Here is a 27,686-nt window from a genome sequence, read left to right on the forward strand (position 1 = left end):
GCCCATGATGTCCCCTCCCTGCAGGTTCCTGTCCTTGAGCCCAGGCCCTGAGGTGAGGCTGAGAAGTGGCGCGGAGGTGAGCCCAGAGCTGTCCCTGAGGTGAGGCTGAGAATAAGTGCAAGGCAGAGGTGCTGCTGAGGAAGGAGAGCCCCGTGGTGTGGAAAAGAAGAAGCTGTGAATGCCCATCCCCGAGCAGGTGCTGTGTCCATCCCCTGTGTGCCAGGTGAGCTGGGGCTTTGCTGCAGAGCTGCGGGCGCTGATTTGAGCGTCTCCAAGTGCTGAGATGGTGGGCACCCAGGAACACAAACTGTGCCTGGCCACGGAGCCTGCAAGGAGGAGCAGAGACAGCAGTGGCAGTGTGTGGGGCCAGGTTGTCCCTGTGCCTTCCCCTGCAGGCCCTGGCTGTCCCTGCTGGGCCCCTGTCCATCCCCATCAGGTCCCTGCCCGTCCTCCCCAGGCTGAGCTCCCCCCAGGAAGTGCCATGGAGCTGAAGCTGCTGCCATCCCCCCCCTGCAACCGCTGCCCCAGGCAAGGGAGCAGCAAAGGCAGGGCCAGGAGCAGAGGCAGCAGCAGGGGAGCCCTGGGGGGGCCGGGAAGCTCTTGTGTGGGTCAGGAAAGAGGCGCTGGGCACGAGGCCGGGGCTTTGCTGAGCAGGCCCAGCCCTCACATCCCCCCAGCCAACGCCGGCTGCCCGGGGGGCTTGGGAGGGACCCTCAGCCCGTGTGCCCCACACTGAGCTGGCAGAGAGAGAGCCAAGGGACAGGGTATTCTATCCTCCATTTTGTTTCAGTCTCTACCTTCTGCCCTTCCTGCCGCTGTTGGGTGAGCGGAGCGGCCACGATGGGAAAGGGGCGAGAGAAGCGAAAAAAGCAGGTGGGACCCCCAAAGGGAGCATGAGTCACCCAAAGGGTGATGAGTCACCCCCAAAGGGAGCTGGGTGGAGCCGGGGATTGGGGGACCAATGAGAAAAGGCTGGGAGAGGGGGGCTAATGGGTGGGGGGAGAGCAGGAGTGGGGTTTCCATGGGGGAGCATTGGTGTCCCTATGCCTTGAGCCCTGGAAAGTGGGGGAGGCTGGAGAGAGGGGGGAGCTGCAAGAGCTCCAAGAGCCTGGAGAGAGGGGGGAGCTCGGGCCCCCTGTGCCGAGCCAGCGGTCGGGGCCGTGCTGTTGGTGCCAAATTGCCCCTGGTCAGGCTGAACCCAGAGCCCGTCCCTTTGTCAGTGGGCCCGATCCGCTCCCTGCTCTCGTTGCCCTGGGGCAGCCTCTGGTGTCCCCCCGCCTGTGGGGCTGTTTGGTTGCCTTGGGCACAGCCAGTCCTTGTGCAAGCCCTTGGTGGCTCTTGGGGGTGGGCAGGAGGTGTTTTTTGGGGGTGCAGGGCTGGGTTGGTGGCAGAGCCCCGGCGGTGGGTGGGGGGATGCAGGTTCCCCCCCCACGGTGGGGGTTGTTGTTGCTGGGTCAGGCCCCGCCGGCTCCATTGTCAGCCCGGTGCCAGCGGGGGGGACACAGCGGGTTTGGGGCCCCCCGGGAGTGCCGGGGGTGGGTGTGGAGCCCGGGAGCTGCCAAGTGTGGAGGGCGGAGCGGGGCGATGGCGGAGCTGGGGGACCCCCGGCAGCCTGGAGGGGGGAGCACAGAGAGGAAGGAGCCCCGGGACCCCTGGGAGCCTGAAACGAGGGGCGCGGAGAAGGGGAAGCCTGGACAGTGGGGACACCTGGGATCCTCAGGACAATGAATTGGAGAACCTAGAGAGGAGGAATGTCTGGGAACGCGACACCCCGAAGGTGAGAGTCAGAGGAGAAGGGACCCTTGGGACCCCCAACACTCCCAGCATCCCTGAGTGGGACCCCCAGCATCTCAGACAGGGGAGACCCTCTGAACCCCAGAGGGGAGAGACCATCGAGGGGGAACTCCTGTGAGAGTTTTTTGCTGAATCTTGATATTTTAGAGTAATTTTTAGCTGAATCTCAATTTTTTGCCGTTTGGGTGGGGTTATCTCGCGCTTTGTGAGGATTTTTTTGCTTGAATCTCGGTTGTTTGGGTCTTTCTGGGCTGAATCTTGGTGTTTTGGAGGTTTTTATGGACACAGGATGCCCGGTGAGTTCTAGAGATGGACTTGGGCAGGAGGAACCCCCAAGCCAACGTGCTCAGCCCTTGTTTTCCCCCCATCAGGATTTGTCCTTCCCAAAGCTTGGGCGGATGGAGGAGGAGGCTGCGAGGAAGAGGAAGATGCCTTGGGCCCCCCAGGCAGGTGAGGAGGAAGTCAGTGTCCCTTTGGGCGGGTGTTGTGCTGGCTCTGTCAGCCGAGCATGGCCCCGGCTGCAGGACAACCCCGCTGGCGCCGCCGTCCTGCCGGGGCCGGAGTTGGGGGGATGTCCTTGGCCTTCCCTGTGGGCCGGAGGCAAATCCCCTCCCTGTCCTTCTTGCTTCCTGCCCCAGGCCCTGAGCTGAGGACGGAGAGCCCGGAGGACAAATCCCCCCGTGAGACCCTGGTGGGAGAGGCCGTTTTGAAGGGCTCCCCGGCGCAGGAAGGCAGCGGGGAGGAAAAGGGCCGGAGATCCCCCCGCAGGAGGGGCTCCAAAGCCAGCCCAGGGTGCTCTGAGGAGGAAAGAGCCAGCCTGTGCCAGGAAGACGACCGGAGCTTGAGGGGGAGCTCTGAACTGGTGGTCCCTGAGCAGCCTCCCAGCAGAGAAAAGCCCTTCAGGTGCTTGGAATGTGGGAAGAGCTTCAGTCAGAGCTTCAGCCTGCTCCACCACCTGCACATCCACACTGGGGAACGGCCCTACACATGTGGTAAATGTGGGAAGAGCTTCCGCCAGAGCTCCCACCTCCGCACCCACCAGCGCAGTCACACTGGGGAACGGCCTTTTTCTTGTAGGGAATGTGGGAAGAGCTTCAACCGAAAGTCCCACCTCCATTCCCACCAGCACATCCACACCAGGGCATGTCCCTATACCTGTGGGGAATGTGGGGATAGCTTCAGGAAGAGCTCCCACCTCCTGACCCACCAGCATATGCACACTGGGGAACGGCCCTACACGTGTGGGGAATGTGGGAAGAGTTTCAGCCGCAGCTCCACCCTCCACTCCCACAAGCACATCCACACTGGGGAACTACCCTACACGTGTGGGGAATGTGGGAAGAGCTTCAACTACAGCTCCAGCCTCCGGACCCACCATCTTATCCACACCAGAGAACGGCCCTACAAGTGCTCGGAATGTGGGAAGAGGTTTCAGACCAGCGGGAATCTCCTTGTGCATGAGCGGACGCACATGGATGAGAGGCCCTTCCGCTGCACCGACTGTGGGAAGGGCTTCAAGCGGAACTCCACCCTCATCACCCACCGGCGCATCCACACTGGGGAGAGGCCCTACAAGTGTGGGGAGTGTGGGAAGAGCTTTACCCAGAGCTGTCACTTGACCTCACACCAACGGACCCACCAGTAAGAGAAGCCCTACCAGTGCCCCGACTGCGGGAAGAGCTTCGGCCGCTGCTTCCACCCCAAATGAAGCCCCTGATGCTGAGGCAACCCCTGGAGTCCAGTGACTGTCAGTTCATCCCTTTCGACCACTTGTCTAGTCAGCTTGACTTGAATTGCTTCAACAATTGCTTTAGGGTAGAGCACTGTCCTGTCTTATCCTGTACTCCTGGTAGTTTTAGTGTGTATATTGTGCAGTAAATAATTCTGATAAGATCTTTTGTCTGATCATTTGTAACCCTAAATAATTCAATTCTATCAGTAGATCTGATTTGCCATCATTAAAACCTGGGGGACCTAAATGGTTCAGTCACACCTCTGTAATTCCTCTAAACTGAAAGTGTTGGCATAACCCAAGGCTGAGATTGGATCCAGCAGCCCCCAGCACCCCACAGGAAGTTGGGAGCTCAGGGGGCCATCGCCCTTTCCTAGCCCCTCTGTGCCCAAAGACCCTCATAGGACCATCTGACCCACCAGACCACCCCCCCTTTTCCATGCTTCTCCCTCTTCCTTTCACTTTTCCAAAGTCCCCTCAATCCCCACCCCACCCCCGGATTATTCTGGGGGTCCCAACCCCCATTTTTCCCTCGTCTCACATCTTCCACTTCATCCCCTCAATCCCCAGCTTCAGCCAACTCAATTTGGGGTCCCACCACCCCAAAAAAAGGGGTTAGGTGGGATCCTGGGTGGGCTCTGAGTATGTTTGTGGGGTTCTCCAGGGCCTGTGTGCAGGTTTAGGGGGGTCCCAGCACCTTTTGGGGTGAGCTTGGTGCCTTTTAAGGGGCAGGTGCCCCACCAAGACCCTCCCAGAGTGGGTTGACACAGGGGGAACACAGGGGGGTCCCCATTCCCGATCCATCCTGGGGCCGCTTCTGCCCCCCCCAAACTCGGCTCCACCCCTTGGGATTCCCCCAAGCCCCTCCCCCACTGCCCCCCAGTAACCGGGACTGGAGAGAACTGGGAAGCTTTACTGGGATCACTGGGAGCAGCCGGGCACAGGCAGAGTGGCAGCAGGGGAGGGGGGGACACACGACCCCCCCAAAATCCTCACGGGGACGGGGGGGGTCCAGGCTGGGCCCGAGGTCCTGGGGAGGGGCTGCGGCCGCCGCCGGCTCAGGAGCTCTGTGGGGAGAGAAAAGGGGGTGACACCGGGGTGGGGGGACAGGGGGGACACCGGGATACACCGAGACCCCGACTGGATCCAGTGGGACCAGAACTGGGGCAACGGGGATCATACTGGGAGCACCTGGCAGCATGTTGGAGGCAACTGGGATATAGTGGGAGTGACTGGAACCACAGTAGGGGTGACTGGGAGCAACTGGAACCACACTGGGGGCAACTGGGATCCTACTGGGAGCAGCTGGGCCCCTACTGGGGTCATACTGGCAGTGACTGCAATAATCCTGGGAGTGTGTGAGAGGGACTGCAGCCATACTGGGGATGACTGGGATCAAACTGGATTCATACTGGACGTGTCGGGAAGTCACCGGTATCATACTGGTGGCAACTGTGATTGTACTGAGATCATACTGGATCTGACTAGGATCATACTGGGAGCAACTGGTTCTATGCTAGGGGCAGCTGGGAACTACTAGGATCCCACTGGGAGGAACTAGGAGCAACTGGGACCATGCTGGGCACAACTGGGATCATATTGGGAGCAACTGGGCCCATACTGAAGGTGGCTGAGGTCATACTGGGAGTGACTGGGAGCATTCTGAGGGCAGTTGGGACCACGTTGGCGCAACTGGGATATACTGGGAGCAAGTGGGATCACACTGGAAGTGATTGGGATCATACTGGGAGCAATTAGGACCCCACTGGGTGTGACTGGGAGTGGCTGCGAGCAACTGGGATCATGCTGGAAGCTACTGGGAGCAACTGGGAGTGAATGGGACCACACTGGGGGCAACTGTGATATACTAGGAGAGACCAGGAGTGACTGGGATTATATTGGGACTGCCTGGGAGTGTACTGGGACACACTGGGAGCATGCTGAGGTCAGCTGGGATATACTGGGAGAGACTGGGAGTGACAGGGATCCTACTGGGATGGACTGGAACTATAGTAGGGTGACTGGGAGCAAGTGGGACCCTGATGGGGGCAAATGGCTTTATCCTGGGAGTGCCAGGGAATGTCTGGGTTCATCCTGGGTGTGACTGCCACCATATAGGGGGTCGCTGGGATCATACTGGAGTCATACTGGGAGGGACTGGGAGCAACTGGGACCATGCAGGGGGTAACTTGAATCCTACTGGGAGAGAGTGGGATCATACTGGGACTGACTAGGAGCATGCTGGAGACAAGTGGGTTATACTGGGAGTGGCTGGGAGTGACTGGGATTATTCTGGGAGTGACTGGAACCATAGTAGGGGTGAATGGGAGCAACTGGAACCACACGGAGGGCAACTGGGATCCTACTGGGAGCAGCTGGGCCCCTGCTTTAGTCATACTGGGGTCGTACTGGGACTGACTGCAATAATCCTGGGAGTGTGTGAGAGGGACTGCAGCCATACTGGGGATGAGTGGGATCAAACTGGCTTTGTACTGGAAGTGTCTGGAAGTTACTGGGATCATACTGGGGATGACTGGACTCATACTGGGATCATACTGGGAGCAACTGGGACCATGCAGGGGGCAAATGGCATCCTCCAGGGAGTGACTGGGAGTGACTGGGGCCATACTGGACTCAGAGTGGGAGTCCCTGAGAGTGAAAGGAACCATCCTGGGGGTGACTGGGAGCAACTGGGACCACCTTGGGGGCAACTGGGATCCTATTGGGAGTGACTGGCAGTGACTGGGATCATAGTGGGAGTGACCAGCACCATACTGGAATCATAGTGGGAGTGACTGTAAGGGAGCAGGATCAAATTGGGAGTGACTGGAACTACGCAGGGGGGAACTGGGAGCCAGTGGGGCCATGCTGGAAGCCAACTGGGAACATCCCTGGAGCAACTGGGATCATGCTGGAAGCAACTGGGAGTAACTGGGAGTGACAGGGTGCATGCTGGAGGCAACTGGCATAAACTGGGAGTGACCAGGATCATCCTGATGGAAACTGGAACCATCCTGGGGCAAGTGGAAGTAACTGGGTGTGACTACGAGCATGTTGAGGGCAACTGGGATATACTGGGAGTGTCTGCAACCATCCTGGGGGTGACTGGGACCATGCTGGGAGCGACTTGGACCATGCTGGGGGCAACTGGGAGGAACTGGGAGTGAATGGATCTACAGTGGGACAACTGGGATTGATTGGGACCATGCTGGGGGAAGACTGGGATCATACTTGGATTGACTGGATCTATGCTGGAGGCAACTGGGAGAAACTGGGACTATGCAGGAGGCAACTGCAATCGTACTGGGATCATAATGGGATCAGACCAGGATCATAATGGGAGCAACTGGGTCTGTGCTAGGGGCAACTAGGAGCAACTGGGATCACACTGGGAGGAACTGGGAGCTACTGGGACCCTCCTAGGGACAACTGGGATCATACTGGGAGCAACTGGGCTCACAGTGAAGGTGGCTGGAGTCATACTGGGAGTGACTGGGAGCATTCTGAGGGCAGCTGGGACCATGTTGGCACAACTCATCACTGGTTGCCAAAGTCATCACATACCTAAAATAAACCTGAAACTCTGCTTTTCAGTTAACCTGCTGTCTTGGAGTCAAATTATCAGGCAATGCAATTACAAACTACTAGAAGAGGATCAAAACTGCATTCAGTAGGTGTGTTTTGGAAAAAAAATCCTAAAATTTCCTGGTGTTGCCAATCAAAACAGCTGTTTAAATTACACTTTTATGAATCCCAAAAATCCAATGGGATTGAACAAGCTCTTGGTAGAAGACAACCTGCTGGCATATCTAAATTGTCTTTTGATTTGCTGCAACATTAGAAAACAGACATTAACTTGGAACGGGCAAAATCAGCATGAAAAATCTAATAGACTAATATGGGAGTTGGTTGTTGTGAGGAAAACAAAGTTTCCTGGTCTTCAGCTGATATTGCCAAAATGACAAATTTAAGTACCAACAACAGTATCTCAGATGTGTTTTGGAGTTCAAGCCATCCATCAAAGTGTTTACTGGCAACAATGGGAACGCTAATCCTGATTTTCAATCAGAGAGTTTATTCATTGTTCTAACCAAATATACTTGGAGTTATATTTGGGTTTAATACTGCTAAAAAGCCATACAGATTCTCTGCCAGTAAAATAAGGGACTGGGAAAAATACTTATGACCACTTCTCTCCCCATAGTACCCAGTGGCAAACACAAGAGACCCATGTGTAGGCTTGTGTAGGTTGCACTGACAAATATTAATTAGGCATTTTACTTAGAGAGTCTCTTCACTGGGTAGCAAAATAAATCTTCTGGGAGGAAAATTGTGATTTTCCACAGAAACTTTTGTTGTCGGGTTCCAGTGACAATGCCTAATTAACATCCATTTATATCCCAACCATTACTGACCTTTCACTGGACTTTGTAACTCCTGAGACAAATAATCAAGACCTTTGTGTTCTTTTTTCACCTTTTAAAATTAGTTTACAACAGAAGGGGCTGCAAAAACATCCTATAGTTTTCTTCAAAAACTTTAAAGTCAAAAAAGACTATGAAGTTACAGGATAAATCTTAAAACTTTTTCTTCATCTTCTTTTCAGGCAGGCCAAGATTACAACAGTTGTAAAGTGTTCTGCCGTGTGTTCCCTCATCATTTCTTACTTGGTCATCTTGACCTTGTTTATCTGTCCGTCTGCACACACCTTTGGCAGCAACCCTACAGCAACCCTACAGCCCAAAAGAGACAGAACACTCTTCATCAGCAGAATCCATCCCAAGAGGGAATTACCCTCCCACCCTCCCACCTTCTGTATTGGACAGAGAGACTGGTTTTCTTGCTCCTGCCCCTGCCTTGCCACAACTTGGCACTGCAGGAGTTAGCTCGTGAAATCAGAGAAGGGAAGTCCTCAGATGGCAATACTGAAACTGCCCAGGAGGATGCCAGCAGAGCCCTGCCTTACATGACATTGTGTGCAACCGCTCATGGGATGAGCTTCTACACACAGGAAACAAGCACAGGCACAGGTGTACACACGTACAAAGGTACAGGGCAGTGCCCAGGGAGGCTCTTACACAGCTTCACACTGAAATACCTGTGTGCATATACACACCTGTACAAACGCTGCACCCAAACACAGCCGTGTATCCGTGCACACTGAAGGACAGTGTTCAAGGCCAGGGGGAACGAGGCTCCGAGCCTTCGACTGCAGGTGTTGGGGGGTTGGAACTGGATGATCTTCAAGGTCCCTTCCCACTCGCCCCATCCCGAGGCTCTGTGACACACGTCCCTGGCCCAGGGACACCCCGCGGTGCCCCCTCCCAGCCGTGTCCCCACACACGGACACAGCCCGTGCACAGGGCCCGTCCCGCGGCCCCCCCGCCGCTCCCGCGGGGAGCAGGACGCGCTCTCCCGGCGGCGATCCCGGAGCTCCCGCCCCCGGCGCTGCCTGGCAGCGGGTGCCGGGGGCCTTCGGGGCCGCTCGGGAGCGCGGCTGTTCCGCACACGGAGACTCTTTTCTCCCTCAGCACGTCCCCTGTAACAACTGCTGGGCTTGCACCGCCTGTGCCCGGGGTAGAACCATCCCCGTAAGGTCACTTGATCCGATCTGTTACAAACGTCATGGAACAGTAGTGTTCTCACAGCAGTGACTGTCCCCCTGGACTCAGCACTGGGGAGGCCACACGTCAAGTTCTGTGTCCAGTTCTGGACCCCTCAGTTTAGGAAGGACATTGAGGTGCTGCAACAGGTCCAGAGAAGGGCAACAGAGCTGGTGAAGGATCTGCAGTGCATGTCCTGTGAGGAGCGGCTGAGGGAGCTGGGGGGGTTTAAGGTGGAGAAAAGGAGGCTCAGGGGAGACCTTGTCACTCTCTACAACCGCCTTAAAGGAGGTTGTAGCCAGTGGGGATCGGCCTCTTCTCCCAGGCAACAAGTGACAGGACACAGTCTTAAGCTGTCCCAGGGGAGGTTTCGGGTGGACATGAGGAAGACTTTCTTCACTGAAAGCGTGATTAGACGTGGGAATGGACTGCCCAGGGAGGGAGTCGAGTCACTGTCCTTGGAGGCATTTAAAAAACGACTGGATGTGGCACTTGATGCCATGGTCTAGTTGACATGGTGGTGTTGGGTCATAGGTTGGACTTGATGATCTCAGAGGTCTTTTCCAACCTAATTAATTCTGTGATTCTGTGAACTGGGATACAGTCTTTTTTAGCATGATGCTCCAAAGGGCCACGGCAGACCTCGATGATCAGGACGGGATCTACATTCGATACCGTACTGATGGAAGCCTTTTCAACCTAAGGCGACTGAAGGCCCACACCAAGACCCTAAATCATCTTGTCCAGGAGCTGCTTTATGCTGATGACGCCGCCCTTGTTACCCACACAGAAGCAGCTCTGCAGTGTTTAACACCCTGCTTCGCTGAGGCTGCTGATCTCTTTGGGCTGGAAGTCAGCTTAAAGAAGACAGAAGTTCTCTATCAATCAGCACCTCAGGAAGTCTTCCTTCATCCCCATATCACCATTGGCCAATAGGAGCTCAAATCAGTCCAGCAGTTTAATTACTTAGGTAGCCTCATCTCCTCAGATGGTAAGATCGACAGAGAGATAGACAACAGGTTAGCAAAAGCATAGAGAGCTTTCGGGAAACTCCATAAGAGTTTGGCATAATAAAGACTTGAAGAAAAGCACAAAGATTAGTGTTTACAGAGCCACTGTGCTGTCTACTCTGTTATATGGATCTGAATCATGGGTCATCTACCGCCACCACCTGCGTCTGCTAGAACGCTTCCATCAACGCTGCCTCTGTACAATCCTAAACATCCACTGGTCAGATTATGTGACCAATACATCTGTTCTAAAACAAGCAGCAGTCACAAGTATTGAGGCCATGTTGCTGAGAACACAGCTGTGTTGGGCAGGGCACGTCTCCAGGATGAAGGACCAACCACTGCCTCCCTAAGATCCTGTTTTATGGTGAATTTGCCCCAAAGAGAAGATACAAGAACTCCCTGAAACAACATCTTAGCCTTGGCCATATTGATCACCATCACTGGTCTACTCTGGCCTCCAATTGGGAGGCCTGGAGACACACCATCTATAACGCTGCTGTCTCCTTTGAGAACACACGCAGGATCACTCTTGAGGAGAAAAGACAACGCAGAAAGAACCGTGTCTTGCAGAATTTACCATCTAAGGAGTCTTTCTGCTGTGCCTTTTGCAATCGGTTATGTCTATCTCATATTGGCCTCATTAGCCACCAGCGTGCCTGTAACAAATGTGGATAGAGCCTTCCCAAATCTTCATTCGCGAAGCCCAGCCATGATGATGATCAATGTTGTTATTGTGAATCTGTAATTCAGTCACTGTTAAAATTGTAGCAAATGCTATTGAACCAGTTGATAACGGTTAAACTGGTCAATGATTAAGTGCTACTAATCTCTTTTGCCCCCTTATTTTTGGATCCAAATCCTTTGTGCCCTGACCCTCTTGCATACCAAGGCTCTGTGGAAATCATTCCCTTTCATCAAAAAAATTATTTTTCATGACTTCCACTTTAAAATCTTCTTTCTTACCTAAACTACAAAACAACTCCAATTAGCTGTTCAAGTCTTGAAGACAATGAAAGGAAGGGAAATAATTTGTTTTTCAGCGTTTTAATGGGTCCCACAGTGTGTTTGGAGTTGCATCAGCTGTCAGTCCAAGATGGGCCATGTCAGAACTGGTGAGGCTGGGGGGTGAGGAGCAAGGTTGATCATACAGGGTCAGTGTGGATCTCCTGAGGAGACATTCAGCATCAAGATCACTTGGAGAACACCTCTATCACCCCCTCCCTGAACTTAAAAATATCCATAATTGAACTAAAAAAAAAAGTACAAACTTGGAAGACTTGTTTTGAAATTGCCTTGAAGACAATTAAAGGAAGACAAAGAGATCCCGAGGGATTTCTGCATTTTAATGAGCCCCACGGTGTGTTTGCAGCCCAGCCCATGATCCTGAGGTACTGAGAGAAGATTGAAGCAGCTGCTGAAGAAGTCAGAAGCCAAACTCCAAGTGCCTTGAAGCATTGCTGGGCCCCACTGAGGGCAGGCACTGACAAAGCCTCCCCAGGGACTCCTTGGAGCAGCTCCTTGGAGGCCAAAAGTGCAGGCAGACAAAGGCTCTGGGCAGGCCCCTGCAATGCTGAGCAAAGCCTGCCTTGGTTTTGTGGAGCACAAAGGCCAAGGCCTGAGCCCCAGGCCCTGGCCCAGCAGATCCTGTCCCTCCCGGCTGGCTCAGGGCTGTTTGGGGGGCACTGGGATGGGAGGGGGAGGAACAACAAAGGCCAAAACTGGGCAACCCCTGCCAGGCTCCTGAGGGAGGGGCGAGGCAGAAACCAAGGGCAGAACCTGCCAGGCAAGTTGCTTGTGGTGGCCTGAGTGGCAGAGGCAGCTGCCAGAGGCAAGGGGACAAAGGCCTGGGTGCCTTTGGGCCTTGCAGCCCTGCCAGAGCCCTTGGCCATCTCTCCTGCAGGCTGTCCTGCCCTGGCCCTGCTGCTGCTCTGGCCTTGCAGGCTGCACACACCCCTCCTGCTTTCCCACCCCCTCCCAGCAGCATTTCCAAACCCTCCCTGATGTCTCTGCACCAGCTCTGGCTGTTCCCTGGAACACAAAGCCATGGGCTGATCCTGACTCCCTCTGAGGGGACCTCTTGCAGCACAAGGGTCGCAATTGAGTGATATTTCATTTTCCTCACCTTCAGTCCCAACCTTCCATGCCACTCTTTGTGGAGATTTCATTCTATTTCCAGTATGGAAAAGAGCTCCATCCTGTCAGATCTCCTCTAGACCCTCTCCAGTTCTTCCTCATTCCTCCAGAATGGGGAACCTCACAGACAGACAGACCAGTCCAGACGTGGTGACCCCAAGGCTGAGTCCAGGGGGGTGACCACTCCCTTGTCTGGGTGCCCACACTCCCCCTAAGACAGCCCCATGTGCAGTTGGCTTTAAATCAAGGGGTCATTCTGATTCTTTGTAACATCACGGAATCAAGTGGCACCGTGACACTGCAGGGCCTCATGGAACCAAAGGAATGCAGGGACACTGTGGAATCTCATGGGACCAAGGGACCATTGTGACATGCGGGGTCTCTTTGGAACAAAAGGAACCCAGAGATATCTCAGAGCCTCCTGGAAGCAAGGGGTCACTGTGCCTCCCCAGAACTCCATGGAATCAAGCAGAGCCGCTGCCTCCCTCCTGCCGCCGCACGGACCGGAGTCGCCGGCTCTGCCCCGCTTGGACACCTCTGGAGTCAGCGTGTTCTTGGGCAGCACAACTGATCTCAGACCAGAGAGTTTTCCACATTTTGCTTTGTCCTCTCTTTCCCCTGGTTTTGTTTTTTTTTTCTTTGTTCATTCATGAGGAAAAGGGGGAAGGGAGGCAGATGTTGATCCCCGTTTGTATCTCTTTACAAAAGGGAGTTGGGGCAGATGAGTAGAGAGGAGGCAATTTCTCTCTCTGCTGTAGCTTTGAACTGTTCTGTTGGTATTGCTGGTTTTGCTGCTATATTTCTTGTCAGTAAACTCTTATTGTTTTCACCTCTACCTCCTTATATTTTGTCTCCTTGTACTGGTGGGGAATAAAAGAGGAGTGAATTAATATTATTCGAGTTCCCACCCCAGTATGTGTCTTTAAACCAGGACAGGTTGCTCAAGGGCTCCCTGAAATTTGGCATCATCCACAAAGGACTTGAAAATACATTTTATCCCATAGTACAGAGAGATAATAAAGATGTTCTCTAGTGGTGTTCAAGGGCTGATCACTGAGGGATTTCACCAGGAAGTTGCTGCCAAGAGGACTTTGTACCATGGATTTTATTTGACACTTCATTCAGCCAACTTCCCACCATCTTCCACGTCTTCAGTCCAGCTTCCACCAATCTGGCCATAAGGAGACCACAGGAGAGCATGCTAGGGGCCTTGATGACGTCTGGGCACACAACATCCTCTATTCCCTCCCACAGGGGTTCTGCAATCCCTGCCTTGTCTTTCCAGTGCCTGGCAATGGCTGCAGGAGGACTTGCCCTATCCCCTTCCCTGCTGAGCCTGAGCAGTCTGGAAGTCTCCCAACCCTCCTTGCTGCCCTGTTTGCAAACTGGTTCCATGTCTGCCTTTGCCAAGGCCCCAGGAAGCTCTGGGATGCCTCTGGCCTTTCCAAGGGTTTGGGAGAGGTCTCCCAGTAACATTGCCCAGCCTTCTCAATATCCCTGACACCAAAAGTTTTTCCATAGCCCACACTTCCAGAGGAGTGCCCAGGACACAACACAGGTTGTCCTGGTGGTTCTGGAGAATGAGAAGGGATTTCTTCCTCGAGGCCAACCCCTCCAACTGGATTTGAGTGCAGCTGAAAGGTTTCCTCAGCATTTTCCCTGGTGCCTCCCTGCCCTGAAGGTTTCTGGTCATCAGGCTGGAGCTGAGGGGGTTGGGCAGGTGCCTGAGGAGGGGGTAGAACAAGGGCTGTGTCCAACTGTGCCAGAAGGGCTGTACTGGGCAAGGATGAGGAGGCTGCAGAAAACAGTGGCACTGGGGAGGTGAGAGGAGCAGCTGGAGAGACCTTGTGCCTGCCCACGCTGGGCAGGAGCTGCCCCAGGATGGCAGCTCTGAAGCACTCACAGGATGTCCCTGTGAACAGGAGGGGAAGACTGGATCTGAAAATGGAACCTGGAAAGCAGAGAGCAGGAGTGTCATGGGGACACTGCAGGAGAGTTCCAGCCCTGGAGCAAGGTGACAGAAGTGACCCAGTACATGCAGTGGCCTCAGAAGATCCCACAGTATCCTGGAGATGCTGGAAGGGAGCCCAGCTCTGCTTCACAAGTTCCCAGGGCCTGTCCCTGCCTGTGCTCCAAGGGCTTCCAGCCCACAGGACTGTGCTCAGAGAGCACGCAGGCCTTACAGCAAGAAAGGGGCTCAGGAGGACAGTGTGGAAGTGGCAAGAGAGCAGCTCTGGAAAGACCAAGCACTGCTGCTCCCTGGCAGTGCTGCTGGGCTGGGATTATTGTCCCCTTCCCCTTTGCAAATACACCCTGTCCTGCAGTGTGCTGTCCTTTAGGAGCATCTAAGAAGAAGAGTCTTGGACAAAGAAGGCACTGCAGGGTCTTTTATTTTGTTTAAATACTCAACAAGAACAATTGATCATTTATACATCTCTGTGTCAAAATCAAAAAAGATGGACATAAAATTAGAAGGCAGGTGCCTAAGAATATTTAATTGCACAGGAAATTATTGCAAGAAGAACTTGATGACCTTCACGAAAAACCTGAGCAGGAAGACTGGGCCATGAAGGAGTCCCATTCTGAATGCTACGCACCAGAATACAGGCACTTTTTTGCTCCTGAAAAGCATCCAGTCATCATTTTCCTCAGGGCATCCTTGAGCTCCTGGTTCCTCAGGCTGTAGATGAGGGGGTTCAGTGCTGGAGGCACCACCAAGTACAGAACTGATAGTGCCAGATCCAGGGATGGGGAGGAGATGGAGGGGGGCTTCAGGTAGGCAAACATGACAGTACTGACAAACAGGGAGACCACGGCCAGGTGAGGGAGGCACGTGGAAAAGGCTTTGTGCCGTCCCTGCTGAGAAGGGATCCTCAGCACAGCCCTGAAGATCTGCACATAGGAGAAAACAATGAAAATGAAACAACCAAATCCTAAACAGATACCAACCACAAGAACACCAATTTCCCTGAGGTAGCCTGAGTGTGAGCAAGAGTGCTTGAGGATGTGTGGGATTTCACAGAAGAACTGGCCCAGGGCATTGCCCTGGCACAGGGGCAGGGAAAATGTATTGGCTGTGTGCAGCAGAGCAATGAGAAAGCCAGTGGCCCAGGCAGCTGCTGCCATGTGGGCACAAGCTCTGCTGCCCAGGAGGGTCCCGTAATGCAGGGGTTTGCAGATGGCAACGTAGCGGTCGTAGCACATGATGGTGAGGAGGGAAAACTCTGCTGACATGAAGAACAGAAACAAAAAGGCCTGTGCAGCACATCCTGTGTAGGAGATGGTTGTGGTGTTATGGAGGGAATTGTGCATGGCTTTGGGAACAGTGGTGCAGATGCAGCCCAGGTCTGTGAGGGAGAGTTTGAGCAGGAAGAAGCCCATGGGGGTGTGCAGGTGGTGGTCACAGGCTATGGTGCTGAGGATGAGGCCGTTGGCCAGGAGGGCAGCCAGGGAGATGGCCAGGAAGAGCCAGAAGTGCAGGAGCTGCAGCTCCCGCCTTTCTGCGACTGCCAGGAGGAGGAACTGGGGCATGGAGCTGCTGTTGGACATTTGCTGTTCCTTAGGACAGGGTCTGTTCAGAAAAAGAAAGCACAGGGAACAATTAAGACAACCCCCTCTCAGCTAAGCCAGTGCAGTTTTCAGGGAAATCCCCTCCAAGTCAAGACATTTCTTTTCTCTGGTTTGTGCTCTCTGAGAGTGCTGTGAGGAGCAGGAGCTCTGGTCATGTGCTGCCAAGGACTCAGCTGTGCACTGCTGCAGTGCAGACATGGAGCTGGTTTGTGACAGCTCTCATGATCATAGGGGATGTCACATGGAACCCAGCTTTGATTGAAAAGTTCAATTCCTGTACTGTTGTCTTGGTTCAATTTGGGCTGCAGAAGGGAGGTACAGTGTGTCTTTAAAATAATTTTGACTGGGTGTTTTGGTTACAGTCATAATACCTGGGGGCATTTTCTTAGGCAAATTTTTCTGATGACAAATCTGAAGAGTGCTGAGAGAGGACAGGCAGAAGGGCTGAGCTCTCCGTTGCTTATTGCAGAGCCAGAAGAACTGCAGTGCCTCTCAGTCTGTTTCCCATCTGCCCTGCACTTTCTCTTGAGCTGCCTTGAAGATGACTTCATACACAGATTCATCTTTAAAAACCCCACCAAGATCTGTGCTGAGAGCAGGGCAGCGCTGCTTGAAAGGGCAGCTCTGTGAATTGTCCCCTGTGCCAACCCAGAGGTGCAGCTGTGCTGGACAGAGCAGGACAGGAGCCCTCCCACAGAGAAGCCAAGGGCTGGAACAGGAGAGTGCCTATCCCCAAGGGAAGGCTCAGCACTGCCCAGGATCCTGTGCTCATCTCTGATCCTGCCTGAAATATTCATGTCTGAGAGTAAAAGAGTTGGAATTTCAGTGCAGCCTTCTGAACTGAGAAGAGCAACGAGGCTGGTGAAGGGACTGGAGCATAAGTCCTATGGGGAGAGGCTGAGGGTGCTGGGGTTGTTTAGCCTGGAGTAGACGAGGCTCAGACGTGACCTCATCACTGTCTATAACTACCTGAAGGGAAGTTCTAGCCAGGTGGGGGTTGGTCTCTTTTCTCAGGCACTCAGCAATAGGACAAGGGGGCACGGGCTTAAGCTCCGCCAGGGGAAATTTAAGTTGGATATCAGGAGAAAATTCTTTACAGAGAGAGTAATCAGGCATTGGAATGGGCTGCCCAGAGAGGTGGTGGATTCACCATCCCTGGAGATTTTTAAACGCAGATTGGACGTGGCACCTGGTGCCATGATCTAGTAAATGGACTGGATTTGGACCAAGGGTTGGACTCGATGATCTTGGAGGTCTTTTCCAACCCAATCGATTCTATGATTCTATGATTCTATGATTCTATGATTCTATGATTCTATGAACTGAGAGAACAATGTTTATGCTACAATGCCTAAGTAGGAAACACACCACAGGACTAATTCCTTTCTGTAGCCCCTGTCTTTTCTGAGCTTTGCAAAAAATTCTGCATCCAATATGGTGTAGTGATCTGGAGCTGTGAGCAGGTCTGACCCTGCAACAGGGAGACATGGAAAAGATCCTCCCTCCCCTGCCAGGTTTGCTCCTTGCCCACAGCCCTTCTGCCCCAGCCCTGGGAGCAGCTCCCCAGGCTGGCTGAGAGCTGCCCCTGGCAGGCAGCAGAGTCCCTGCCCAGCACAGCACCCTGGGCTGCAGGACCCTGCTCTGCCCCACAGCCCTGGGCACCCCTGGATGCAACCCCGGCTTCACAGCTCTTCCAAAGTGCCCCAAAACAGCCCCTGCTCACCCATCCCATCAGCTGGGGCTGGGCCAGCTTTAGGAGATGCCTCCAGGAGCTGCCCCTGCACTGCCCTGCAGCCACAGACTCACCATGTGCAGCCCTGCCAAGGTTCCTCCTGCAGGGAGCTCTCAGCCCTCCTGCCAGTGCTGAGCCCCTTGAAGCTCTGTCTGTGCCCTGCTGGTGTCCCTGAGCTGCCCTGGCAGTGCCCTCAGCCCTGCTGGGCTGTGCAGAGGAGCTGCTCACCAGCAGAGCTGTCTCTTTGAAGCTCTTCTTGCTTGCCAGGAGCTCCCTGTGTGCCAGGAGCCCGGCCCAGCTCAGCAGCACAGCAACAGCCCCAGGCATTTCATGACCCTCAGGGGGGTTTGATGTTGTTTACATGAGACTCAGTCCCTGAGAGGAAGTTCAAACAACTTCTCAAGAAGTCAAAATGGGATTGAAACACTGAAGTTTCTTGTAGTACTAATGAGTCTCACTGAGGGACACAACTGAGAAGGTGTCCCCAGGTTTCAGTTAGAGCAGAAAACTGCAGAGAGTGATGACAAGGATGGACAAGCAAGGCAAAGGTGGCTCTGATGCTGACGAAAACTGGATTTGTTTTCTTAATCCAACGGGCTAAGGCCTGACCCCCAGCCCCTGGGAAGGGACATCCTGCCTCATTCCTCAGGGCTCTTCCTGGGGCACTGGGATGTGGGATGTGCAATGCCAAGGGCAGGACCATGGGGTGGCACCTGCCAGGCTGCTGAGCAGGGACAAGGAGGCCATGAGGCCCCAGGGCTGCAAGGGCCACTTGTCTCCTCCTGGCATCAGGGGCACAGACAGCAGCCATGGCCAAAGGCCTGCAGAAGGTGGCTGTGTCAGGGCCTTTCAGCTTCTCCCCATCCCTGTCTCCTCTCCAGCCCAGGTTGTCCTACGGTGTCCATGCCCTGCCCCTTTCCCTGCAGGCTGTCGTCATCCCCCCGGCTGCCCCACCTGGCTGGCACCTTCCTGCACTGTCACCTCTGTGTCCTCCCTGGCTCTTCCTACACACACAAAGCCTTGGGCTCATCCAGACTCCTCCTGGGTGACGTGTTCCAGTCCAGTGTTTTCCATGGAGTGAAATTCCTTTTTCCTCATGTCCACTCAGGACCTCCCCAGCTGCACTTGGCAATAATTCTTTCTTTCTCATGCTCTTTTCTGCTCTGACAAAAGGATCCACCATCTCTAAATCCACCCTTCAAGCCCTCTCAGGGCTATCCTGTGTTGTCCTCAGTCTCCACACCATTGAGGCCACAGCTCCTTAGCCCCTCTCTAGTGCTCATGTGCTTGAGACCTTTAAAGCCCATCTTGGGAGATCTCTGGGCACTCACTAATGTTTTTGCAGATGAAAATATCGTGCTCATAGTCTAAGTAAATCACAGTTTCCATGACAACCAGCATGCATTCCCATTGCTATGGTCAGTTACCATGGCAAATAGAATACATTCCCATTGCCACCGTCAGTTATCATGGAAACCATAATACATTGTCATTGCTATGGTTGGTTACCATGGCAACCATAATTGCTACAGTCAATTGCTTACTGTGGCAAACAACATACTTCCCACTGCTATGGTCAGTTACCATGGCAAACAGCATATATTCTCATTGCCACAGTCAGTTACCACAGCAACTACCATACATTCCCACTGCTAAGGTCAGTTACCATGGCAACCATCACACATTCCCATTCCTACAGTCAGTTACCGTGGCAACTATCATACATTCCCACTGGTATGGTTGGTTACCATGGCAGCCAGCATACAGTCTCATTGCCATGCTCAGTTACCACGGCAACCATCATACATTGCCATTGGTACAGTCAGTTACCTTGGCAACTATCATACATTCCCGTTCCTACGGTCAGTTACTACAGCAACCATCATACTTCACACTGGTACAATCGGTTACCATGGCAACCGTCACACATTCCCGTTCCTGCAGTCAGTTACCATAACAAATATCATACATTCCCATTGCTACACACAGGTACCATGGCAACCATCACACATTCCTATTGCTATGCTCGGTTACCATGGTAACCATCATACATTCTCGTTGTTGTGGTCAGTTACCATGGCAACCATCATACATTCCCATTCCTACTGTCAGTTACCATAGCAAACATCATACATTGCCATTTCTATGGTCAGTTACCCTGGCACCCATCATACAGTCCCACTGCTACTGTCATTTACCATGGCAACCATCATACAGTCGCGTTGCTACGGTCGGTCACTATGGCAACCAGCACACAATCCAATTGCTATGGTCGGTTACCATGGAAACCATCATACATTCCCATTCCTACAGTCAGTTACCAAGGCAATCATCATACATTCCTGTTGCTACGGTTTGTTACCACGGAAGCCACCATACATTCCCACTGTTACGGTCGGTTACTGTGGCAACCATCACACATCCCCATTGCTGTGGTCGGTTACCATGGCAACCATCATACAGTCACTTTGCTATGGTCGTTTACCATGGCAACTAACATACATTCTCGTTGCTACGGTCAGTTCCCACGGAAAACACCATACATTCCCATTGCTACAGTCAGTTACCATGGCAACCAACATACCTTCCACTGGTACAGTCCGTTACCATGGTAACCGGCATACATTGTCGTTTCTATGGTCAGTTACCATGGCAACCATCATTCATTCCCATTGCTACAGTCAGTTACCATGGCAAACATCATACTTCCCACGGCTACGGTCAGATACCATGGCAAACAGCATACATTCCCATTGACATAGTTGGTTACCATGGTAACCATCTTACATTCCCATTGCTATGGTCTGTTACCATGGCACCCATCATTCATTCCAGTTGCTAGGGTCAGTTACCATGGCAAACATCATTCATTCCAGTTGCTAGGGTCAGTTACCATGGCAACCATCATACATTCTTATTGCTATGGTTGGTTACCATGGCAACCAGCATACATTTCCATTGCTACGGTCAGTTACCACAGGAACCATAATACTTCCCGCTGGTACAGTCAGTTACCATGGCAACCATCATACAGTCCTATTGCTATGGTCAGTTACCATGGCAAGCATCACATATTTCCCACTGCAAAGGTCAGTTACCATGGAAACCATCATACAGTCCCATTGCTATGGTCAGTTACCATGGCAACCATAATAGATTCCTCTTGCTATGATCGGTTACCATGGCAACCATGATACACTCCCATTGCTATGGTTGGTTACCATGGCAACGAGCATACATTTTTCTTTCTACAATCACTTACCATGGCAACCATCATGCATTCTTACTGCTATGGTCGGTTACCATGGCAAGCAGCATACATTCCCGTTTCTACAGTCAGTTACCATGGTAACCATCATACTTCCCACTGCTACGGTCGTTTACCATTGTAACCATCATACATTCCGGCTTCTATGGTCGGTTACTATGATAACCATCATACATTCAAATTGCTACAGTCAGTTACCATGGCAACCATCATATTTTTCCTTTGGTACAGTCTGTTACCATGGCAACCATCATACATTGTCATTGCCATGGTCAGTTACCATGGCAACCATGACACATTCCCATTGCTACAGTAGATTACCATGGCAACCATGACACATTCCCATTGCTAGTTGGTTACCATGCCAAGCATCAATCATTCCCGTTGCTACAATCACACATTTCCATTGTTACGGTTTGTTACCATGGTAACCATCATAGATTCGCATTGCTATGCTCGGTTACCATGGCAACCATAATAAAGTTACATTTCTATGGTTGGCTACCGTGGTAACAAGGATACATTCCCGTTGCTACAGTCAGTTACCACAGGAACCATCATACTTCCCACTGGTACAGTCAGTTACCATGGCAACCATCATACATTCTCATTGATACTATCAGTTACCGTGGGAACCATCATAACTCTCACTGGTACAGTCAAATACCATGGCAACCATCATACATTGCTGTTCCCATGGTCAGTTACCATGGCAACCATCATACATTCCCATTACAATGGTCGGTTACCATAGCAACCAGCATACATTTCTGTTGTTACACTCAGTTACCATGGCAACCATCAGACATTTCCATTGCTATGGGCAGTTACTATGGTAACCTCTTGGTTCCTCTTGGACAGAAGCAGATGCAGATGAGCCTCCCTCTTGTCCACCAACCTTTAGAGCAGCTGTGCTCTAAAGGCCTGTGTCTCAAGGGCTGTCTTGACCAAGACTCTGCAGAAACCTCTGGGACTCTTTGCATCCTGTTGTGGTACCTTTTCAGTGAATTCCAGGGTTATCAAAGCCAACTTGAATGGGCTCTTTGTCTCACTCCACAAGCTCACCCAAACCACTCTCTCCTCTGACCCTCACCCACAAAAGTTCACCCAAGCTGTTCATCCCCTAGAGCAGCTCCACACATCCCAGAAGCTCCTTCCTGCTGAGGACACCTCTCTCCTGCTCTTTCTATTTTGTATATCTTTGGCCTTCTCTCCCAACCCATCACAGCCCTGAAACCTGGGAACTGTCTCAGCAGGCCTGGGCTGTTATTGCCTGCAAGTGGAAGGAAGAGAGACTTGGGGCTGCAGCTCCTCCTGCCTGTGCCCCACACGCAGGGCATTGGGGCCTGTCTGGCTGCAGCCCCTCAGTGGGGGCACCGGAAATAAGAACAGACTTGCAGAGGGGAAAGCTGCTCTGAAAGCCCCGAGAGCTGGGGTGTGCAGAGGCTTTGCTGACAATGGCCTTGGGGGTGGATGTGCTGGGACTCAGGCCCAGGGGGAAAATCCCCGGCCTGATCCCTGAGGAGATCAGCACATGCTGCTGAAATGCTGGGGGAGAGAAGAGCCAGCAGAGGGAGGAAACAAGTGTGGACAGCCTGGGCTGATGTGCTTTGGACTCGTGCCTGGCCTGGCCTTGGCTGGGCAGAGAAGGGACAGCCTTTGTGTCCCTGCAGGGCTGGGATTCACTCCCTGCCCCAAAGGCCCCCAATGTGTCTGAGAAGCCCTGGGTGGTGCCTGTCACACAACTGCTGGGAATGGGGACGGGCTTCCTGCACAGGCCCTGTGCTGTCCATGGCAGCTGCTGCACTTGTGCTGCAGAGCCCTGGCACCTCCCCTGGCACTACAGGCCCCTCTTTGGCTATTCAATCCAGGCTCAGCTGCCCTGAATTAGCTTCAGCAGTGAAGGGATGTCCAGGAGACAACGGCCATTATACTCTGAGGACATATAGAAAATACCCTGCTAAAGAACAGGAGAGAGACCTCTCTCCCTGTGCCACCTGACTCCATTTGGTCACCTGAGCACCTCTAGGGGCTGCCCTGGACAGAAGGAACAGTGACAGGTTCCCCTGTCCTACCTGTGGGCCCCTTCTGCCACTGAAGGTGGCCAAAGCAATGTCCCAGCAGCCTCCAAGAAGATCCCACAGCTGCTGCCCTGTCCCTAGGAACTGCTCCATTGCAGCCTGCAGTTCCCAGCAGGAATCTCGGTCACCTCTGGCTCCTCAGAAGGAACCAGGGCTTTGTGTCCCAGCAGGTCATTCCTGGCTTTGGTCTTCATTCATTCCCATGGGAGCTGGGACAAGGAGTCACCTGCAGGTGCCTGTTTTGTGCCCACTGAAGTAGGGCAGGAGGAATCCCAGCCCATGGAGGTTGTGGAGGGAGCTGAGTGTCCTTCTGGCCCCAGCTCTGCAGAGCCACAAGGAGACACCTCTGTTGACTCAGCAGAGTCCCTTCCCTCAGTGGGGGTGAAGGAGATCCCTCCTGGGCACTGTCTGGGTTTCCTGTCTAATGATGGGACATGAAAAGGGGACTCTTGGACTTAACTCTGTGTTTGTTTGGAAAAATGACCCTGCTGAAAGAGGTGTGTGTGCCCAGCTGAGAGAAGGAACATCATTATTTCCTTCAGCTGTGTGCCAGTAGGTTCCCCTGGAGCCCGAGGGACAGCTGGAGGGAGCCCAGAGTGGCAGAGAAAAAGCTGCCTGGGGCTGTTGCTGTGCTGCTGAGCTGGGCCAGGCTCCTGGCACACAGGGAGCTCCTGGCAACCAAGAAGAGCTTCAAAGAGACAGCTCTGCCCAAGAGCAGCTCCTCTGCACAGCCCAGTAGGGCTGAGGGCACTGCCTGCAGCACCCAGGGCACAGGAGAGAAGGCAGAGAGATGAGAGGCAGCCTGGGCTGGGAGGTGACTGAGCTCTCACTACGGGAGAAACCTTCCCAGGTTTTGAAGGAAGAATTCTCTGGCTGTAGGAAAGTTCAGCTTGCCTTCCTGGAGGCATCTCCTAAAGCTGGCACATCCCACAGCTTCCAGGATCTTTCAGCAGGACTCTCCCAGTTGCTGCAGTGCAGGGGAAGTGGCCATATGGCAGAGCAGGGCAGGAGCTGCAGGCAGCAAGGGCAGACAGGAGAAGGGAGCAGGAGGTTCAAGGGATCCTGGGGTGGGAGGACAGGGCAGAGCTGCTCAGGGGAGGAACCTTGCCAGCCCTTTGCCACGGTCAGGCTGTGGCTGCAGAGCAGTGCAGGTGAGTTCCTGCAAGTGCCTCTCCCAGCTGCCAAATGGCAGCAGTGGCAGGAGCTGTCAGGATGGCTCTGCTGGATTTGCTGGGGTGCAGCAGGAGAAGCTACTGCAGAGCAGGACTTGCTGCTGCCCCCTCAGAGGCCCAGGGCCAGAAGGTTCCCTGTGCCAGGGCTGGCTGTGGGGTGGGAAGGTGGGGGTGCAGCCAGGGGTGCCCAGGGCTGTGGTGCAGAGCAGGGTCCTGCCCCCAGGGCTCTGTGTGCTGGGGCAGGGAATCTGCTGCCTGCCAGGGTCAGCTCTCAGCCCGGCCAAGGAGCTGCCACGGGGCTGGGGGAGAAGGGGTGGGTGGAAGGAGTGACCCCTCAGGGCAGGGCTGGGCAGGGCCCTTCAGCTGCAGGCTCAGAGCTCCTCACAGTTTCAGCTCCACCTCCTCCATTTCCAGGGGCCCTTCTCAGGAAGCACATCCCCCCAGAACACCTCCCCCTTCCCAGCCACCACAGGCTGTCTGGGATCTGCTCTGCAGCCCCTGCCCAGGCAGAGCTGTCCCTGGGCACTGGGCTGGGGATGGCTCTGGCAGCACTGGCAGGGAGCTGAGCTGGGCACAGGCAGGGGCTGCTGGCAGGAACAGCTCCTCACCCAGAGACAGGCAGGCAGGGAGAGGCAGCTGCTGCCACAAGGGCTGGGCAGGGGGATGTGGGCCCCTCCCTGCTGTCCCTGTGGCACAGACCCCTTCCCTGAGCAGCTCCTGCCTGGGCTCCTTTCCCAGCCTAAGCAGAGCCTGTGCCCTCAGGCCCACGGGGGCTGGGCTGTGCATTGCCCTGCAGCAGCCAGAGCCCAGGCAAGGACAAGGCCCTGATTTCCAGCTGTCTCTCTGTGTCCCTCCTCCCTTGGCAGCAGCATTGTGGCATTTCACTGCCATCCCCTGCTGCCTGGGCTCTCCTTGTTCTCACCATTGGCTTTTCTGAGCCACTGTGGGGTTTGAGGGGGGCAGATTCCTGTCCAGACACAACCCCTTTGGGTGCTGCTGTGGGGATGTGTCTGTGGGAGCCAAGTGCCCAAGTGCCCTCCAGGCACCTTCAGGGTATTCAGCTGTTTGCCTGGGTGTCCTGCAGGGCTGCAGGTGCCCTCCAGAAGGGCACAGCTCTGCCATAGGATCTCTGTGCTGCACAGGATCCCCATGGAGAAAACTCCTTAGTGCTAAATCCATGAAAATGCTCTGGGCAGCCATACTTGGGAACTGCAATGATCCCTGTGTGTGGCAGTCTGGGAGGAGAAAAGAAGATCCTAATCAGGTATCCTGAGTAAAGGCAAGGATTCTTTCAATCTGCTCTTTGAACCAGGATTCCTCTGCTCCTAGAAATGCCTTTTTTCTTTTTTAAGGGAATTCCTAAGGGTGATCCCCCTTCAGCTCCAAGCTGCCAGCCAGGAGCAGCTGTGAACAGGAAAGATGGCCAGCTCTTGTCTCTGCACCAAGAGACCACCCCTTTGCCTCTCAGGACTCACAAGATTTCCCTTGGAGCACATTAGAAATGTCAGAGATTTCAACCATCCGAACTCACTCCTGGCAAGAGGAACTGGAAAATCAAGTCCCCGAATCCCCTCTCTCTGTTCTGTGCTTGGGAAACTGTGACCAGCAGTTCTGGAACCACTTTGATACATCACAAGTTCATTTAATTGGAGGTCACCCAGTGCTCCAAGTTGCCTCTCACTGCACAGCAAGAAAGATTCCTCGGGAGCCCGTTCCAGGGTCCCTGCCCCCTTCAGCCAGCAAAATCCAGAGATCAGGGAGAGGGATGCAGAGAGATCATCCTGAAAAGAGGCCCTCAATGTTGAATTTCTATGAGACATGCAAGATGTTTTGCTGATTGACTCTAGCCTAATTCAGTCCTGCCTTTTTTCTCCTCAACAGTAAACAATAAGCTGAGGCAGCAAATGTCCAACAGTAGCTCCATGGCCCAATTCCTCCTCCTGGCATTCGCAGACAGGCGGGAGCTGCAGCTCCTGCACTTCTGGCTCTTCCTGGCCATCTCCCTGGCTGCCCTCCTGGCCAATGGCCTCATCCTCAACGCTGTAGCTTGTGACCACCACCTGCACACCCCCATGGGCTTCTTCCTGCTCAACCTCTCCCTCACAGACCTGGGCTGCATCTGCACCACTGTCCCCAAAGCCATGCACAATTTCCTCCGCAACACCAGAACCATCTCCTATGCAGGATGTGCTGCACAGGTTTTTCTCCTCATATTCTTTCTTGGAGCAGAGTTTTCCCTCCTCACCACCATGTGCTACGACCGCTACGTTGCCATCTGCAAACCCCTGCACTACGGGACCCTCCTGGGCAGCAGAGCTTGTGCCCACATGGCAGCAGCTGCCTGGGCCGCTGGGTTTCTCTATTCTCTGCTGCACACAGCCAATACATTTTCCCTGCCCCTGTGCCAGGGCAATGCCCTGGGCCAGTTCTTCTGTGAAATCCCTGCCATCCTCAAGCTCTCCTGCACACACTCAGGCTACCTCAGGGAAATTGGACTTATGTTTTTTACTCTCTCTTTAGAACTTGACTGGTTTGTTTTCATTGTGTTCTCCTATGTGCAGATCTTCAGGGCTGTGCTGAGGATCCCCTCTCAGCAGGGACGGCACAAAGCCTTTTCCACGTGCCTCCCTCACCTGGCTGTGGTCTCCCTGTACCTCAGCACTGCCACATTTGCCCACCTGAAGCCTCCCTCCATCTCCTCCCTGTCCCTGGACCTGATGGTGGCAGTTCTGTACTCAGTGGTGCCTCCAACAGTGAATCCCCTCATCTATAGCCTGAGGAACCAGGAGCTCAGGGAGCATAGGGAAAACGATGACTGAATGTTTTTTTACGAAGCAATAACCTGCCTCTTTTCTCCTGCAGAACACTCATTGTGTAACACATTTTGGGCCTAGCCTGCCTTCTAAAGCTTTTGATAGTGTTTGGGGTGGGGGGGCTTTCCTGTTTTTTTCCTCTGTTCATGTCATTAACACTGAAATTTTATTCTTCATCCCATATATCATTCACTCTCTACCTCTTTTTTTTTTTCACCCAAAAAATGTAGAAATCAGAAATCATGCTTTGTGTGCATTTAAACAAAATAAAAGCTTGTGCAGCAAGGTATTTGTCAAACATTCTCCCTGTGTTAGTTTGTACATGAGGAATCACAATCTCTGAGTGTAAAAAAGGACTTGAATTCTTTTTTCCAGATTCTTCCTCCAAGACCTTCCCTGAAGCTGGAGAACATTTCCATGTTTGCAGATGTGGAGGGGAAAAGAGTCCCAGCACTGCCAGGGAGCACCTGAACTGGATCTGTTCAGAGCTGCTCTCTTTGCACTCCCACCCTCTCCTTTCCTGTCCGTGCCCAAGGCCTGAGTGCTCTGGCAGCTCAGTCACTGTCCTGCTGTGGGTCAGGCCTGTGAGCACAGGCAGGGACAGGCCCTGGGCACTGCTGGGACAGGGCTGGGCTCCACAACAGCAGTTCCAGCAGCAAAGGGGTTCCCCTCCAGGCACTTCCTGAAGACTGAGGTCTTTTCCCAACATTGGTATTGGGAAGAATTCCAAGGAACAGACTCTCAAAAGTCTTGTTGCTTTGCTTGTTTGTCCATG

The 27,686-nt window shown here is 53.5% G+C and overlaps 1 pseudogene; it reads left to right on the forward strand.

The window, feature by feature from the left end:
* LOC135405040 (zinc finger protein 721-like) overlaps positions 1-27,686 on the forward strand; it is a 234,001-nt pseudogene that overhangs the window by 168,897 nt on the left and 37,418 nt on the right.

This window comes from Pseudopipra pipra, chromosome W, assembly GCF_036250125.1.
Source record: "Pseudopipra pipra isolate bDixPip1 chromosome W, bDixPip1.hap1, whole genome shotgun sequence".
In the NCBI taxonomy this organism is placed as follows: domain Eukaryota; kingdom Metazoa; phylum Chordata; class Aves; order Passeriformes; family Pipridae; genus Pseudopipra; species Pseudopipra pipra.